This window comes from Chlorocebus sabaeus, chromosome 18 (assembly GCF_047675955.1).
Source record: "Chlorocebus sabaeus isolate Y175 chromosome 18, mChlSab1.0.hap1, whole genome shotgun sequence".
In the NCBI taxonomy this organism is placed as follows: Eukaryota; Metazoa; Chordata; class Mammalia; order Primates; family Cercopithecidae; genus Chlorocebus; species Chlorocebus sabaeus.
In genome coordinates, this window is record NC_132921.1 from 60,009,316 (window position 1) to 60,025,404 (window position 16,089).

General features: G+C 36.8%; 1 long non-coding RNA gene across 5 annotated transcripts in view; it reads left to right on the top strand.

Annotated features, from left to right (window-relative positions):
• Positions 1-16,089, top strand: part of LOC103222644 (uncharacterized) — a 353,739-nt gene that overhangs the window by 37,012 nt on the left and 300,638 nt on the right. The window lies entirely within an intron of this gene.

The following is a 16,089-nucleotide window of genomic DNA, read 5'->3' on the forward strand; positions in this document are numbered from 1 at the left end:
ACCTTCAATGTGCCTTTTCTTTGCCTTTTAAAGCCATTGTGTGAGAGTGAATTTAGTAATCCATAAGTGCACTTAATTGGGCACATATAGGTAGAAATACATTGCCATACACTGAAACTCAGTGAATATTTAAGATATCTTATTTACTCTTTATATTTGAAAATACCTGCTCTTCCCTCTGGTTTCTTCGCATATCATGTGGAACTTGTACCTTTTCCTAACATTCACAGGATAAACAGTCACAATATAATCCTTCTGTATTTTTCTGAACTGATAATGGAAGAAGTTGGGAGAAGTTAAAAATGTACTACTTTATTTCTTATAAGGAAGAAAAAAGAGACAGATTGATGTATAGAGCTGCAGAGAAGAGGAGAAAAGTGGAGGTTAAAGAGATGTGGGCAATTACTAGAGGGGGCAAGTTTTGGGATAAAGATATGAATACCGGATCTTTTGAGGAAGTTTTACTATTTGAAATTGAAGTAGCCTATTCTCCATATTTTTTATTCTGGTTATGTATTTTTGAGTAAATAAAAATGCTGCATTGTTTTATTTTTTATTTTTTATTTTTTTTTATTTTTATTTTTTGAGATGGAGTCTCGCTGTGTCTCCCAGGTTGGAGTGCAGTGGCGCGATCTCGGCTCACTGCAAGCTCCACCTCCCGGGTTCACGCCATTCTCCTGCCTCAGCCTCCCAAGTAGCTGGGACTACAGGCGCCCGCCACCACGCCCAGCTAGTTTTTTGTATTTTTAGTAGAGACGGGGTTTCACCATGTTAGCCAGGATAGTCTCGATATCCTGACCTCGTGATCCACCCGCCTCGGCCTCCCAAAGTGCTGGGATTACAGGTTTGAGCCACCGCGCCCGGCCTATTGTTTTAAACTCTCAATGACAGAGTGCAGCAGTATACAGTAAAAATGTCTTTTCTTGCTTCTTCATTATCTAAATCCTGTCATGCTCAAGATCTGTCTTTTCCAAGTAGCCTATACCAGACTCCAGACTGTATTTTCTGGAAATGCCAGCAACAGTATCTCCCATCTTGAATGCTTTTTTATACAATAACCTTGGCACTCTTTCCTTCACTGAAAAGGCTATACAGATGCAGATAAGTGCATAAAAGGATCAATAGCCATTAGCAAAGTGCAAATTAAAAATACAATAAGATATTCTTAAGATAATTATTGTAACAGCTAACATTTAAAAATTATGATACCACCAAATGCTGGTGAGAATGCATAGAAATTGGATCTTTCATACATTGCTGACAGGAATATAAAATAGTACAGCTACTGTGGAAAATGGTTTGGCAGTTTCTTAAAAAACTGAACACACTTTGGAGTTCGAGACCAGCCTGGCCAACATGGTGAAACCATGTCTCTACTAAAAATACAAAAATTAGCTGGGCATGGTGGTGCACACCTCTAATCCCAGCTACTCAGGAGGCTGAGAAAGGAGAATTCCTTGAACCCGGGAGGTGGAGGCTGCAGTGAGCCGAGATCATGCCATTGCACTCCAGCCTGGGTGACAAAGACTCCATCTTGGAAAACAAACAAAACAAAACAAAAAGCGAAACATAACATATGATCCAGCATTGTACTCCTTGGTATTTACCCAAAGGGGTTGAAAACTTGTGTTCGTACAAAAATCCTTACACCGATGTTCATGGCAGCCTAATTTATAATAGCTCCAAACCAAAAACATCAAAATGTTCTACAATAAGTGAATAATGATGTGAGCAGTGAATACTACAGGGAATACTACTTAATAAAAAGGAATGAATTGTTGATACACATAATCATTTAGATGGCTCTCATTATGCTAAGTGAAAAACAATCTCAAAAGGTCACATGTTGTATAATTTTGTTTATATAATGTTCTCGAAATTACAAAATTATAGAGGTGGAGAGCAAATTAGTGTTTGCCAGGGGTTTGGGATGGGGAGGTGGTGTGATTGTAAAGGGGTAGCATGAGGGAGATCTTTGTGGTGATAGTTCTGTATCTTAATTTCAGTGGTAGTGAGTGATAAAATGGCACAGAAAAATGACAATGTCAATTTCCTGGTTTTAAATAACTCTTAAGTACTGGGATTTATCTAGTGGGGAAGCTAGCAGGTACATGAAAACTTGTACTATCTTTGCAACTTCGTGTGAATCTGTAATTATTTCCACACACAAAGTTAAAAAATACAAGAGATTAAATTTAGATTAGACCCTCATCAGCCTTTGTCTCCACTCCTTCCCTGCTCCTGGAAAAAGCAGCAGAGGGGCATGGGCAGGGCACACCAAAAATATGTTATAATTTCTCTTGTGAGTTTTTCTTTGACCCCAGTATTAAGTAGAATTGTGTTATTTAATTTCCAGATATTTGTAGATTTTTCTATGATTAATTTCTAATTTAATTCCATTGTATAACATCTTAAACTTTTTAACTTTTTTTTTTTTAATAATTCTTTAAGTTCTGGGGTACATGTGCAGAACATGCAGTTTTGTTACATAGGTATACATGTGCCATGGTGGTTTGCCGCATCAACCCGTCACCTACATTAGGTATTTCTCCTAATGCTATTCCTCCCCTAGACCCCCATCCCCCGACAGGCCCTGGTGTATGATGTTCTCCTCTTTGTGTCCATGTGTTCTCATTGTTCAACTCCCACTTATGAGTGAGAACATGAGGTATTTGGTTTTCTGTTCCTGTGATAGTTTGCTGAGAATGATGGTTTCCAATCCATGTCCCTGCAAAGGACATGAACTCACCCTTTTTATGACAGCATAGTATTCCATGGTATATATATGCCACCTTTTCTTTATCCAGTCTATCATTGATGGGCATTTGGGTTGGTTCCAAGTCTTTGCTATTGTGAATAGTGCCGCAGTAAACATACATGTGCATGTGTCTTTATAGCAGAATGATTTATAATCCTTTGGGTATATATCCAGTAGTGGGATTGCTGGGTCAAATGGTATTTCTAGTTCTGTATCCTTGAGGAATTGCCACACTGTCTTCCACAATGGTTGAACTAATTTACACTCCCACCAACAGTGTAAAAGCTATCCTGTTTCTCCACATCCTCTCCAGCATCTGTTGTTTCCTGACTTTTTAATGATCGCCATTCTAACTGGTGTGAGATGGTATCTCATTGTGGTTTTGATTTGCATTTCTCTAATGACAAGTGAAGATGGGCATTTTTTCATATCTTTGTTGGCTGCATAAATGTCTTCTTTTGAGAAGTGTCTGTTCATATTCTTTGCCCACTTTTTGATGAGGTGGTTTTTTTCTTGTAAATGTGTTTAAGTTCTTTGTAGATTCTGGATATTAGCCATTTGTCAGATGGATAGATTGCAAAAATTTTCCCCCATTCTGTAGGCTACCTGTTCGCTCTGATGGTAGTTTCTTTTGCTGTGCAGAGCTCTTTAGTTTAATTAGATACCATTTGTCAATTTTGGCTTTTGTTGCCATTGCTTTTGGTGTTTTAGACATGAAGTCTTTGCCCATGCCTATGTCCTGAATGGTATTGCCCAGGTTTTCTTCTAGGATTTTTATGGTTTTAGGTCTTATGTTTAAGTCTTTAATCCATCTTGAGTTAATTTTTGTATAAGATGTAAGGAAGGGGTCCAGTTTCAGTTTTCTGCATATGGCTAGCCAGTTTTCCCAGCACCATTTATTAAATAGGGGATCTTTCCCCCATTGCTTGTTTGTGTCAGGTTTGTCAAAGATCTGATGGTTGTAGATGTGTGGTGTTATTTCTGAGGCCTCTGTTCTGTTCCATTGGTCTATATATCTGTTTTGGTACTAGTACCATGCTGTTTTGGTTACTGTAGCCTTGTAGTATAGTTTGAAGTGAGGTAGCATGATGCCTCTAGCTTTGTTCTTTTTGCTTAGGATTGTCTTGGCTATGTGGGCTCTTTTTTGGTTCCATATGAAGTTTCAAGTAGAAACTTTTTAACTTTATTGAGAATGTATAGCTTAGTATATATGAATATTTTACCTTAGTGAATTTACTATGTACATTTGAGTAGAATGCACATTCTGCAGTTGTTGGCTGAGTGTTTTATAAATATTAATGAGGTAAATACTATTTATCATTTATTTCCTTGCTGACTTTTTTGCCTAATTGTTATCAGTTTATGAGAGAGAGCTATTACAATCCTCTAACATTATTTGTAGATTTGCCTATTAATAATCCTTCCTTTATTTCTATTAATATTTGCCTACTGAATTTTGAAGTTCTTCTTAAGTACATACATTTTTATTTTATTTTTTGAGACAAGGCATCACTCTGTTGCCCAAGCTGGAATGCAGTGGCATGATCATAGCTCACTGTAACCTAAAATCGTGGGCATTAAGTGATCCTCCTGAGTAACTATGACTACAGGTATGTGCTACCATGCCTGGCTAATTTTTAAATTTTTGTAGATATGTGGTCTCACTATGTTGCCCAGGCTGCTCTTGAACTCCTTGGCTCAAGTAATCCTCTCGTCTTAACTTCCCAAAGTGCTGGTAATATAGGCATGAGCTACCATGTCCAGTCTACATAGATATTTAGATTGTTAGGTCTTCCTGATGAGTTGTTCTTTTTATCATCGTGAAATTTCTTGCTTTATCATTTGTAATATTCTTTATCTTGAGTCCTACTTTGTCTAATATCAAAATAGTCATACCACTTCCCATTTTCATGATGTTTATTTTTCCATTCTTTTACTTTCAGTCACTTTGTGTCAGATGTTTTTTATCTCTGCTCTTCACAGTGTATAATTTCTATTGAGCTGCCTTCATATTCACTGACTCTTTTGGTTGCCATCTCCATTATGCTATTATGCTCATTTACTGAATTTTTCATTTCAGTTATTGTATATTTTTCAGTTTAGGACCTCCATTTAATTCATTTTTAAAAAATAATAGCCTTGGCCAGGCGCGGTGGCTCAAGACTGTAATCCCAGCACTTTGGGAGGCCGAGACGGGCGGATCACGAGGTCAGGAGATCGAGACCATCCTGGCTAACACAGTGAAACCCCGTCTCTACTGAAAATACAAAAAAATTAGCCGGGCGTGGTGGCGGGCGCCTGTAGTCCCAGCTTCTAGGGAGGCTGAGGCAGGAGAATGGCGTTAACCGGGAGGTGGCGGAGCTTGCAGTGAGTGGAGATCGTGCCACTGCACTCCAGCCTCGGCGACAGAGCGAGACTCCGTCTCAAAAAAAAAAAAAAAAAAAAAAAAAAAAAAAAAAGGATGTGAGACTCAAAAAGCAATTCTAACAATCTGCATCATTTATTCTTTTAGCTCATTTGTGACCCAGAGGGTTCTAATGTCTATGAGTTCTAGAATGTATAAGAAAAATTTACTCAGGCACTATCCTTTGAATTAGAACATGGAACAACAAGGTCCTATAAATTGTGATAATTTATCTTATTTGAAATCCCAGTTATGCAGAGTGATTTTTCAGTCACTAGCATAATTACAGAAACTTTGAGAAATATTAAGTAATTGGTGGTGATATGACCATGTTCAGAAACCAAAGGCCAAAAGAGAAGCCAAATTGAATAAACAAAATTGTCTTAGTAAATAGCAAAATGTAGAGTTCATCTGTATTTGGAGGTAAATTCTAAACAATAAAACACGTGATGTTTTGTTTTTTAAAAAGATCACCTGATTTGTTCTTAAACCAGGCTTACAAGCTACAATATAATCTTTTAAAATTATAGGTAATTACAAAAAGGCACATTAAACTTCAGTTAATCACAGTTGTTTCAAAAATATGTCCCTTCTCTTAACAAAGCAGTAACTCAGCCAAAACTTGGATAAACTGGCATTTCCTTAGATCACATGTTTCATTCCTAAACACAATGCCCCTTGTGTTTCTTTCAGGTGTCCATACTTTCTCTGAAAAATAGATCTCCCCTTCCAAAGCTTGAGCATTATCTGCTCTTTGTTTGAAAATAAATGCATTGTTCGTGTGGGGACTAGTAACGCAGGTGTTTTACCTCTCTTTTCCTAGTCAGGCTGATTCTTAAGCCTTTTATGAAATCAGTTCAGTTCAGTCAAATCTCTGACATCCACTTTTTATTGCCGTTTCCCTTGATGGCTATAATATAAACTCTAAATACAACAAGATCATCTTTTATTCCATTATGTTTACCTCTTTCTTCTACAATAGTTATCTTAGAAGATGTTTACATTTTTAGTTAATATCTCAAGTGTTGCCAGCATTCTGCGTTCTTCTCACTTCTCGAAGACTAACTCTGGGGCGAGGCCAAAGTTCAGATGAAGCATTAATAGTTCAAGTTGCTTTCATTTTTCCTAAACTCCTTAAGGTACCCAGATTTGCTCCTGTCACGGGAAAGCACTATCTAAAAGCTCTGCATGAAATTAAACTCCCTGAGGTGTAAGCAAACTGAATAAAGCCATGGAAGCATGTATTGAAGCAACTCTTCCTGAGTGAGGCATGAGAAACACTAACATTCTTAACACAGCAAGGATTGGTGTTGGGTGTCAGGTAACTGATTGTGTCTTCTGAAATACAGAGTTTCAACCCCTCATTTTATTTCCAAACAATCACTTTTATGTTACTCTCTAGAGAATGAGGAGGATCAGATCTCAGATCATGGGGCATGCTATAGCTGAGAAGGGAAAAGGGAGCAGAATTAAAGACTTCATCTCTTCAATGCAGAGGATAGTAATTGATATTACTTATCAAAGTATCTCTTTTCTAGCTATGTAACATGGAGTTTCAAGCAATTTATTATTGTCATTCTTGTCTCAGTTGTGTACATAATACCCTTTTCCTGTCATTTATGATACTAAAGTATATTTCAGTAAAATGTAGTACATATTTTAGGTTTTTATCATATTGTTTTCATGGATAAGAGGTTTAACAATTTCATGTTTTATTATAAATGTTAGAAAGTTTATATGAGAATAGTGAATAATCAGTAATCTAGCTTCTTTTTCTAATTGCAGTGTTTTTCAAAATATAACAATGTACTGAATGCTTTGTTGATTAAAAGTGGAATGTAGCACATTCACAGTGTATATTATTGCTTGTTTGTCCAGTTTGCCAAGTGCAACTAATGTGAACTTATTCATAATACACACTATGCTGTTATGAGTGACTGCAGAGTTCCTTTACAATGTTGCGGCTTCATTTTAAAAATAAGCGCACATTTCTTCAGTTGTCCAAAAAACATTTTGTAGGAATTAGGAATCAGTTTCAAAATGGATTTTACTTTTTATGTTAAGATTGATAATTCTACAGAAAATTTTAAACCAGAGTTTGGTATTCATATTTTACACTGGCAATACTCTGTAACACTGGGTGCTATAGTTCATATGGACAATAAGATGGAACTCAGCATTATGTGAATATATTAAGGAGATTTTACTTACAAGGAGGTCCATGACCCTGGCCTCAAGGAAAGTGTTAATCAAGACATTTGAGTGTTTAGAGATTTTGATATCAATGGTTGAAGTGAATTGGTAAAGCATAATTGTAATATGGAACCTCCACTCAAGCATAATCTCACCTTCAGTTATTCTTAAGCATGGGTCACTTATTTATGCTTGAGTCAGCTGATTTCAAAACTCCTATTTCATATCCCCTTGGGACAGCTAAAGAAAGCTTTCTTTACTGCATACATGGGAAATAGCACTCTGAAACCCCTTGCTTGAAATGGTGAAAGGAAAAAAAAACCCTCTATATTTCCAGCATTTGCAAACACAATGTATCCAAAATTTCTAAAGTTTACTTAAGCTGCAAATGCACTTAGGTAAATTGATTTAACAAATATTTTTTTGTTTTTCAACTTTATTGAGGAATAATTTGTGCATAATAAACTACATGTATTGAAAGTGTACAGTTTGATGAGTTCTGACAAATCATATGTACCTGTCCACAATCAGATTATAGAACGTGTCTATGACCCCACAAAGATTCCTTGTGCTCCTTTGCAGTTCCTCCCTTTTTCTATACTCTATCCTCACTTCCACTGATCTGCTTTTTAAATTTTTATTTTGTTTTATTTTTAGAGACAGAGTCTTGCTGTGTCATCCAGGCTGGAGTGCAGTGGCATGATCATAGCTCACTGTAATCTCAAACTCCTGGGCTTACATGATCCTCCTGCCTCAGCCTCTGGAGTAGCTAGGACTATAGGCACATGCCACCATGCCTGGCTAATTTAAAAAAATTTTTTTTTAAGAGACAGGGTCTTGCTCTGTTGTCCAGGCTAGTCTCAAACTTCTGGGTTGAAGGGATCCTCCCATCTCAGCCTGATCTCTATTTTATTTGTGCTTTATACAAATGGAATTATATAATATTTACTATTTTGTGCCTGGTTCCTTAATTCTACATGATGATTTTAAGACTCATTCATATGTTGTTGCACATATCAATAGTTCTTTCCTTTATATTGCTGAATAGTATCCCATTATATAGAAATACCCACATTTTGCTTACCATTCACCTGTTAATGGACATTTGGGTTATTTCCAGTTTGAGGTTCATTCAACACATACTTATTGATGGCTATTACTGTCCAGGCAAATGTTCTAAAGAAAAATGGGAGACCATGGTAAGTAAAATAGTCAAAATCATGGCCAAAATGGAGATTACTGGAGGGGATGGATATTATGTAAACAAATATCAAGTATGCCTGATGAGGAAAATGAAGCAGGATAAGAGAGAAAGGAAATCCATAATTGAGGCAGATTCTGTTTTCTATAGGATGATCAGGAAATGCCTCACTGATGAGATAACCTTTGTACAAAGACCTAAAAGAAGAAAATGAGTGATCCTTGTAGACATCTGGGTGAAGAGTACTGAGACTTTAGTGCCTAAAAGTTAAGCTTAAAAGAAAAGTCTTTTTGCCTCACTTTAGCATTCATGGTTCTAATAGTTATTTTTGGTTCAGTGGTAGGTATTTTTACAACTACTTTCGACATCAGTTTTAACCTGTTGGGAAAGACAGTGGTCTGCTGCCTGCTGCTGCTGCCGCCACACCCAGGATCTCCTCTGTGGTGGAGGAGCCCTGAACTCTTGTAAAGTTCCTTTGAGGAGAATGAATCGTTCAAATGCTTGTATAGTGTTAAAGATTTTAGGAATCTTTCAGCTCCTCGGAGGAGCCTATCAGACTCTGACTTTGTCACGTGGGGCAGCTGACCTTTTGCCTTAATAACCTCATTTGCTATAGGACAGTGTCTGTTGCTGGACCCATACTGAAAAGGTAAGGATAACTATCCACAGGGGTGTTAGAGGGTTCCCTGGGGACAGAAGTGTATGAAATGCCCTTGGAAAACTATCCAAGTTACCTTCCTTTTTCTAAACTGGTGACTGAGCCAGTATGTGGATAGTCGGAATACCACATTATAGAGAGATTCTTAAGAGCTATCTTTAGTAAATTTTTCTTTTTTTTAAAAAAAGCATTATCTGTATCAGCTCTGCCCAATATTGCAGGTATTGAAAGACTTTCAGAATGTCCAGTCTCTTCATTTTTGAAAGCAAAATCTAACAGCACATAACCTAAACCTAGAATAGACCCAGTGTATCTATGAGTTTCTTTGGGCTGTAACCTTTCCCATAACACTTAAACATAACCATCTTTTACCTTGACTTCCTGAATGTTATCAGCCTTACCAACAGTAGATCCCAGCATTAACCCAATGCTAGTACTACTTCTTACTTATTTGATCTTCTATATATATCATTATAGATTCATATATTTTATTTTATAATTTTGGATTATAATCCAATGCTATGTTATTTATTTTGTTGCTCAGATTGTTCCAGTTTTGGCCATTAGTTCTTTCAGGTTGACTGTTGTGATTCTTTGGCATGCTTCTATCATTTTATTTTTTTCAGCAGTTTCTTACTTTCTGGTATTGTAAAATATTTCAGGCTTATTTTTATTTTCCCTACCCCAGTCCTAGAATCAGCCAGTTTTCCAAGAATCTCTGGTTCCTTTTATTGGAAAATGGTATTTAGAAGCCAAATGTGAGTACTGGGTTTGTGCTTTGCTGCTGGGGTGTGATTGCTTCCAGGATGTCTGAGTCAATAGGGCTAGGTAATATATGTATATAAACTCGTGTATACACATATCTATAAGTAGTGTCTACCTATTTATCTATTAAACTAACCATGAGTTCATACTGATGTCTCCAACTCTAATCCAGCACCACAGGGTTTATTTTATCCTCCCCTTCTGGTTTATTTGCAACTTTAATCTCTTACAGTGAGAAACCTGGCTCCCACAACCTTCCATTTGTTTACTTCGTTGTTCAGCCTTATTATTCATGCAAAGCAATTACTATAAACATTTTAAATGCAATTCTGTATCTAACAGTTTATCCTACCATACGTCCACACTGGTATGTAATATTATTTGCATAAGAACTGTTCATTGAAGCATTGGACTCTCTCCTTCCCTTTTAAACCTTATTAGATTATCTTGGATTTTTAAAATACCTTTTGTTGTGGACGTTTTCAAGTACATACAATAGTAGGGAAGTATGCTGAACCCTATGAAACCATAGCTCAGCTTTAACATTTTTTATTTTGCCTATCTTGTTTAATCTGTTCCCCATATTCTCTTTTTTAGTATTTTAAAGCAAATCCCAGAGATCATATCATTTCACCTATAAATACTTCAGTAAGCATTTCAACAGATAAGGTTGTTTTTTTTTTAAAAAAGAACATAACCACAATGTCATTTTCATACCAAAAATTAATAGTAATTCCTTTATATAATATGATAAAATTTCTCCAACAGTGTGAAAAAAAATCTTTTCACAGTTAGTTTGTTTGAATCAGAATCCATGGTAGATGGAATATTGCCCTATACCCCTGATCCCTACCAAGATGTCCACATTTTATGCTCTGGAATCTATGTTACCATGTTACTTTATGTGGCAATGGGGACTTTGCAGATGTGATTATGTTAACGATCTTGAGATGGGAAGGTTGTCCTGGATTATCTGGATGTGCTCAGTGTGTTTACAGTGTTTCCATGTGAGAGAAGTAGGAGGGTCAGAATGACAGAAGGAGATGAGAGCAGAAACAGATGGCAGAGAGATGCCCTTGCTGCAAGGGGGGCACAAGCCAAGGAATGTGGACAGCCTCCACAAGCTGGAAAAGGCAAAAAAATGAGTTAACTCCTAGAGCCTCCAGAAGGAATGTAGTCTGACTGCAATTTAGCCTGTGAGGGCCCTTTTTGGATTTCTGACCCCTAGAAGAGAATAAAGTGTCGTTTTAAGCCACTAAATTTGTGATAATTTGTTACAGCAGCACTAGAAAGATAAAGGATCCAAAGTCTACATATCTCATTGGGTTGTCATACATCTTAAATTTCTTTTAACTGATTATAGTTCTATCTCTTTTTATTTTCTTATGTGTTGAAGAAACTGGATCATTCATCCATATGATGTTCTGCATTCTGGATTGACTTATTTTACCTCCTGGTATCATTTAACTTGTTCTATATCCTGTATTTCCTAAAAATTAATATTAAAGTATAAAACCTTATTTATAATCAGGTTCAATTTTGGGGGGAGACAGTATACTTCATACATGGTGCCTTGTATTTCCTATTACATCACACCAGGAGACATGAACAGTTGTCCTATTGTTCATGCCGCTAACCTGATCTGGCTACCCGAAAGCTTCCATCAATCTTTTACTTAAGGTTTTAGCAGCTATTGATGATTAATACTTATATCCATTAGTTAACTAATTGTTCTGAAATGGTGATGAATTAGTTCTTCTTTAAGGAAGAACTTTCTCTTATAAGAGTGACTGTTTACTCTGAAATATAGTTTGTATATGGAAACAATATATGCTTGATTCCCTTCATTCATGGATTTTTTTTTTAGAATAGTGAGTTTGTGTGTCCTAAGAAACCTCTAATGGTAACAAATGAAGTTTTTTTTTTATTAGTTTCATTATGAATTCATGGATTTACATATTTGTTGTGTTTTAATCAGTTGGAATCAGTGTTATTTTTCCTGCTCAAATTGTCCTTTGTCAAGTGAAAACCCTTCAAGGTGACTAGCTGGTGTTTTGATGCTAAATTTTGTTCCCATGCCTATTCTATCACTCTATTTTATTTTCCACTCTACAATATCAGTTGCATGGTTTTAGTTTAGCTTCTCATTAATTCACTTTGAAAATAAAAAGAAAATGTGTGTATATTTTAGTTTCTTTTTTCTTTCTTTCTTTTTTTTTCTTTTTTTTACAAAAGTTAACATATACTCTGATCTGCATCTTGTTTTCTTCATTTAATGATACATTCTGGAGATCCTTTCATATAAGTATAAAGAGAGATGCCTCATTCCTTTTTATGGCTGTACAGTATTCTGTGTTGGGATGTACTATGGTTTAGCCAGTCAGTTCCATATTGATGATTTTTTTTTTCTAGTCTTTGGGAAAGTATAGGTGTATTCCTGTATATACTTGCTATGATGTTGTAAGGTATTTTCTCCTTGGGACCCTGGCTTTTGATTTAGTCAGTGAGTTCTGGGACTGAGAATTGGCTCAGGTCTTGGAAACCAAACATGGGATTTCATTTTTTTTTGTTGGTGGTAGTTACCATCAGCCTCTTGTTTCATCCATCTTTGATTTCTTTTGATCAGTTAGATTGAGCAATACCCTTATTGGCTTCCCATCTATCTGGCACCATGGGTACTGTGCCCTATTAAAAAGTCCGTATCTTTCTGTAGTTCAGGGAACTTTCACAGTGATCTACTATTGCTTGTGATAATTGTGCCTACCTTGCTTCTAATGGCTTATGAGTTTGGCAAGCAGATGGTATTTTCACTTCACTTAGTGTAGTCCATTTTTTTTGTTTTTTTGGTTCTAAGAGTCACCCTGTCAGCATGGTAGCAGTGTCTCTTGGAGTTCTTGCCAGGTGACTACATACTATATCCTCGGAGAGTGCCATAAACTCAGAGCCTGGAGGAGAACCTGCTTTCTAAAGTGATAAGGAATGAGATGGTGAAAGGAGTACCATAATCATTTAGAAACTCAGTGTTGGCTATCCTCTATAGGCCATAGCTGATAGTAAGAGAGAGAATGTCACAGAACTAGTCTTACTGATAGCATTGGGGATAACAGGCTTCCAAAATTATAGAAGCCAGGTGACAAAGCTAAGCTGTCTGAACAGGAAAAATCTAGAAACAAACTGAATGTTCATCAATATGGGACTGGTTAATTAAATTATAGTAGCCATAATCTATGTGGTAATACATTCTATGAGGTAGATCTATATGTATAGTAAGTCCTCACTTAACATTGTCACTAGGTTCTTGGAAACTGTGACTTTAAGGGAAATGATATATAACAACATAAATTTTTACCATAGGCTAATTGATATAAACAAGAATTAAGTTTCTGTAACATAGTTCTGGTCATGAAAACATCACCAAATTTCTCAATAAAGACCAAACACTTCTAATGTTAGACATTGAAATAAATGTGAACTATACATATGTATAAGAAAGATTAATAAAAATAAGTAAGATAACTATTTACCCAGTTATTTCAGTTCAAGGTCACAGGAGGCCAGAACCAATCTCTGCAGCCCAGGGTATAAGGTGGGAACCAACCCTGGACAGAGTGCCATCCATTGCAGGGCATACTCACACATGTCCCTAAACTCATCCTGGAACCATTTAGACACACCAGTTCACCTAATGTGCACATTTTTGGGATTGGGAGAAAACTCACAAAGATGGGAGAACATGCTAACTTCACATGGCCCTGGCTGGGAATCAATTTTTTTTTTTCTCATCAGTATTATAATGAAATGACGTTATTTGAGGACCTGCTGTACCACTATAGAAAAATCTTCAAGTACATGAAAAAAAATTGCAGGTTAGGCTGGGCATGGAGGTTCATGCCTGTAATCTCAGCACTTTGGGAGGCCAAGGCAGGCGGATTGCTTGAGTCCAGGAGTTCAAGACCAGCTTGGGCAACGTGGTGAAATCCCATCTCTACTAAAAACACAAAAAATTAGCCAGGTATGGTGGTCAGCATGCCTGTAGTCCCAGCTCCTTGGGAGGCTGAGCCCGGGAGGTTGAGGCTGCAGTGAACTGAGATCATGCCACTGCATTCCAGCCTGGGCAACCAGAGTGAGACTCTGTCTCAAAAAAACAAAAATTACAGATTTAATATATAGAGTGTGATCTCAGTTGTATATAAACAAAGGATATTTTATGTTTACATTTTTGAATTTGCATAGAAAATTCCTGGAAGACTACAAAAAAAAAAAAAAAACCTTCTGGGAAATATGATTAGAAGCTGAAAAGGGATAAAGGTATTTTTTACTTTTAATTTTATGCCCTCTCTACTGTTTGACATTTTTATGACAAGTACTGTGGATTTTATATTATTTTAAACATGATATTGCTGTTGAACCAACTGGTGATTATTGTTCCTTGGAGTTTTGCTCTCCTGTCATACCTCATCTACTTGATCAGCCCTCTGGGAAAAAGGTAACAGGCCAGAGTTAGGTCCTGAAACCCAGGCACTGTGATTTATGTTGATTACCAGCCTCACAATATCCATTTAGCTTCAGTTCTCTCTGGGCTTCTGTCACATTGTGGAGACCCCAATATCCCTAGGAGTCATGAACAATGACTAGGGTCTTGCTGTTTCTGTGCAATTAGACCAAAGTTTTGGGAGGAATACACAAATGAAAATGTGAGGAGAACAGCTTATAATTGTGCATCTTTGGACTGACTTAATTTCCATTATTTGGCCAAATAATCCAATTTAGTGTGTTTTTAAGTGAATATTGGTACTTTCATTCTTTTTCCATTTTATACAGCATTATTTTGACCATAATTCAACTTTTTTTTTCTTTTTTCTTTTTTTTGAGACAGAATCTTGCTCTTTTCCCCAGGCTGGAGTGCAGTGGCGCAATTTCAGCTCACTGCAACATCCGCCTCCTGGATTCAAGCTATTCTCACACCTCAGCCTCCCGAGTAGCTGGGACTATAGGTACATGCTACCACTCCCGGCTAATTTTTGTATCTTTTGGTAGAGACGGGTTTTCAGCATGTTGGCCAAGCTATTTTTGAACTCTTGACCTCAAGTGATTCACCTACCTTAGCCTCCCAAAGTGCTGGGATTACAAGCATGAGCCACTGCGCCAGGCCAGGTCATGATTCAACTTTTAAGGAACACAGTGTTAATACAATTTCATAGATGAAACTATGACCACTAAAAATACTAATAGAACTTAATAACATTCTGGGTGGAATAATTATTTGGTTTTATTCTTAAATTGGTATTTGGAATTAAAATGCTAAGGTGATTATTGCCTTAGAAATTTGCTTATAAATAGTAAACAGTAAATGGAGAATATGCAAGTTAACATCTATCACCTTCCTTCTCCTTAGTAATGTAGCAAGTAGGATTCTAATTTAAAATGCTAATTTAGGTGGCTCACACCTGTAATCCCAGCACTTTGGGAGGCCAAGATGGGCGGCTCACTTGAGGTCAGGAGTTCAAGACCAGCCTGGCCAACACGGTGAAACCTCATCTCCACTAAAAATACAAAAATTAGCCAGGCGTGGTGGTGGGCACCTGTAATCCCAGCTACTTGGTAGGCTGAGGCAGGAGACTTGCTTGAACTGGGGAGGCAGGGGGGGCTGCAGTAAGCTGAGATTGCACCGCTGCACTCCAGCCTGGAGGACAGAGGGAGACGTTATCTCAAAAAGAAAAATAATAATAATAATAAAATAAATAAATAAATAAAACTAATTTAAACCTGATCTGTTTGTGACATCTCATCAGCTTTTCTCCCAGATAAGGCAGGAAATAAAAATGTGCACACCTGTCAAAGCTTAAGTTAACACAATCCTACAAAACAAATAAAAATACTATGTATATTGAGCAGACAACTAAAAACTAGTGTTAAACCCCTGGAGAAATAAATAGGCTAATTATGCCTTGGTATATTTCTTGAGAACTTTTCATTTTTTTTCACATAAATTAGATATTCTAAGATCTCTGCCAGAAATGGATATAACTTTTCCACTATCAAACACAGATAAAATCCTTGTCTACATGTTTTCCCAAGTAGCTCATTCATTAATCCGACATGCTCTACTT